This window comes from Carlito syrichta, unplaced genomic scaffold (genome assembly GCF_000164805.1).
Source record: "Carlito syrichta isolate Samal-C Ts95f unplaced genomic scaffold, Tarsius_syrichta-2.0.1 Scaffold23481, whole genome shotgun sequence".
Taxonomy (NCBI): Eukaryota; Metazoa; Chordata; class Mammalia; order Primates; family Tarsiidae; genus Carlito; species Carlito syrichta.
Window position 1 is genome coordinate 18,951 of NW_006967577.1, and position 3,266 is coordinate 22,216.

At 46.7% G+C, this 3,266-nt stretch overlaps 1 pseudogene; it reads right to left on the reverse strand.

Annotated features, from left to right (window-relative positions):
- Window positions 1-283: 283 nt before the first annotated feature.
- Window positions 284-1,604, reverse strand: LOC103266559 (annotated as a pseudogene).
- Between the last annotated feature and the right edge of the window lie 1,662 nt (window positions 1,605-3,266).

The window sequence follows — 3,266 nt, forward strand, 5'->3', positions numbered from 1 at the left end:
CAAGGCATAGGTTTCTGGGTATGTGTCTGTTTCTGTGTGAGAGAGGAGGGTGAGCAAAGGGTGGAAAAAAATGCGGAGGCAGACGCCACTCTCCCCTAAGGGGTTCTTTCTGTCATGAATTCAGCACCCCAGCACTGGGAGTCTAGTTGGGGAGGGAATGACCCCATTCGCCCTTCTCTGTCTTGTGGTTGTCCTGTATCTGGGGCTTGTCCTCTGGACGCCTGCGTCCTCTTCAAGAGTCATCTTGTGAGAGTTCCTACCCCTGTGATCCTGAGGGACGAGATCAGTTGGAGGTGTCAGAGGGAACACTACCTGGTCCCTCTGTCGGGGATGTCACTGAAGATGGGGCCACAGTCTCCTGCCAGCTGCTGTTTGCTTTCATTTCCCGAGGTCTGTACATCAGGCCTCCCCCTAGGTTATCCCTGTAGGTCCCTGGTTCCATCATGTGTCAGAGTGATTCCACCAGGGAATCAGAATAGGAATCTGCATTGAATCCGGGCATCCCCAGAAACATGTCTCCAGATCCTGAGAGATTGAAAGAGCCTCCAGAGCCTGCGAGGAAGAGGGTGTCAGGGAGCTGGTGCAGCTGTGGCCCCCTTTGGTGACTGACACAGTGTCTTGACAGCATAGATGTCTGCCTCCTCTTGGACCTTTCCAATATTTTTCTTATAGCAAATCCACTTGTTGCCAAATCAGCTGGAGAGCTGAGAGATGATGATGTCACATTTCTTGGCAAGCTCCTCCTTAGCCTCTTCAATAAGATATGGGTTACACAGATGGGAGTAGAAATATATTCATTCAGGACCTCAGTGGCTTGTTTGCTGAAGTTACAGAGCTTCCGTCTGGCATCCAGGAAATGGGAACACAGGATCACGACAGCCTCGCAGGTGCTCTGATTGAGCTGCATCTGGATGGCGCTGGACTTTCGATGGATGATGTTCCCATGTGCTCCCTCTCCTTGGGTGCCACAGGCCTTGTGTGGCTCTGCTCCCTCAGTAGGTTCATGACATGGGTTGTGAGTTCATTACATGCCTGCTCATACTTCTCCAGCTCCGTGTGGTAGATATGGCAGATCTGGGCAAATTTGCTACCATAGTCCGAGTGTTTCATGGAGTTGCTAGGGGACACTCTGCCCCTGGAGGATGCAGTGGCTGCAGCTGCTGCTGCTGAGCAATCTCTACCCCCCCTTCTCAGGCCCAGCTACACACTCTGCCAGAAGCATGATGTCCAAGCACATCAGCTGTGTGTCCACTGTCTCCTCCTCTTGGGAGCTTGGGATGCTGAGGCCGGCTTTCTCCTTGATGTCACACAGGACATTAAAGAGAACAGGCTTCATTCGGTGGCAGTTTCTTGGCCTGGTCCTCATCCAGGCTCTGGTGGGTGATGATCATTATCTGCTGAAGAATGTCCCCGATGTCTTGCTTCCCTCGGCCTCCCGGGACACTCCCCGCACCCCCGCTACCCCTACCAGGGTTTCTGCCATGAGGCGGCTTACCAGGGCCCCCAGACTCTCCACTCACCAATACCAGTCCTCCTCCCCCACCCCCTCCTGGAGGGGGTCCTGAGGCCCCTTCCCTGCTCTTCCTCCACCTCAGAGTAACCCACTTTAATCAGTTTATTGACAAAGTACTAGTATGTACAGATAGAGATAAAATTAAATTATATTCACTTCATATATTTTTCCAATTTTATTTAAAATCAAATTAAAGCTGGAGTACAATTTATAAATATAAAAGTCTTCAGAAATACATAATTTACATAACTGAATAAATAAATTTGAAAAAGTTTATCTGAAGATTATTCATAGTGGAAACTGTACTACTTTTTAAAGTTTTTAGCCAGGCTCAGTGACTCAGCCTGTAATCCCGCGCCTTTGGGAGGCTGAGGTGAGTGAATTGCCTGAGCCCACGGGTTCAAGACCCGCCTGGGCAGTGAGACCTCATCTCTACAATAAATCAAAAAATCAGCCGGGCGTGGTAGCGCATACCTGTAATTCCGGCTACTTGGAAGGCTGAGGCGGAAGGATCGCCAGAGCCCATCAGTTCGAGGCTGTGGTGGCCGGGAGCGGCCACTGCACACTCCAGTCTGGGTCGACAGAGTGAGATTCCATCTCAAAAAATAAAAATAAAAATAAAGTTTTTTTCAGTGAATATCTTAAACAAAATATTCATTGAGAATTTACAGTTCTAAGTAGTTATGCAGTCAAACATATTTAATGATCAAAAAATTTTTAGGATATTTAAATAATCTCCATTAACAGACTAGGAATCTGCCGTACCAATAAAGCAAATCTTTGCTTAATATCACCATTATTAAAAACTGAAAATAAGATACAAATTTCATTCCTCTGACTGCAGAGATGTCTGTCTTCTTGGCTGCTCACATGAAGCTGTTTTTAAGATGTGGGGATATTGCAATGTATTACAATGCACCATAGCCACAGTTAATAATATTGTATATTTACAGACTGGTTAAAGAATAGGTTTTTAATGTCCTCACCATTAAAAAAGATAAATTGGTGAGGTAATTAATATGTTAATTGGATTGGTTGAATCTTTCTACAATGTTTAAGGAGACCAAAGCATCACATAGGGGAGAAGCAATGGGAACTATACCAAACAGATGAGAATAAAGCAAGGTAGACTACCAAACTCGGAACAGCATAAAGCCAGAAGAGTTTCATGCCTCCACTACAGACCTTTGCAATCCTAGGCATGGAAAACCCTCCTTAATGTCCCCAGTCTCCAGATTGATGCAGATAGATGCCTGGAGACTGAACAGAGACACCACTTGTGTCCGTGTGGAAACAAGTTGTTTTGTAAACAGTCTGGCATCAGTTAATACTACCCCACCAAAAAGAGAAATGGACCTTTTAGTACATTTCAAGGTAAGATATTGAAGCCATGATATGAAGGAAGGGGCATAAAATGCACCATGAGCCCCCTCCTCACCGCATTCACTGCTCCCTAGCAAAGGGGACTTACTCACTTCAGGGATAGGCCCCCAATGCACTTGCCCCATATGACTACTGCAACATGAGTGAACTATCAGAAAACACCAGCTTCCAGAAGGCACCGACAGGCCTGCCACAGCCTTGTCACTGCTTTCAACCCTGCAGTCCATGAGCCAGAAATGAATCAGGAAAGCAGGGTTCTTATGTCCATCCCGAGAATGGGCACTGCAGCCATGCTGCAAAAGGGCAGGAGAACGTAATCTTATTCAAGACTACCATTCTCAAGGCACATAGATATCAGACTATTAAAGGT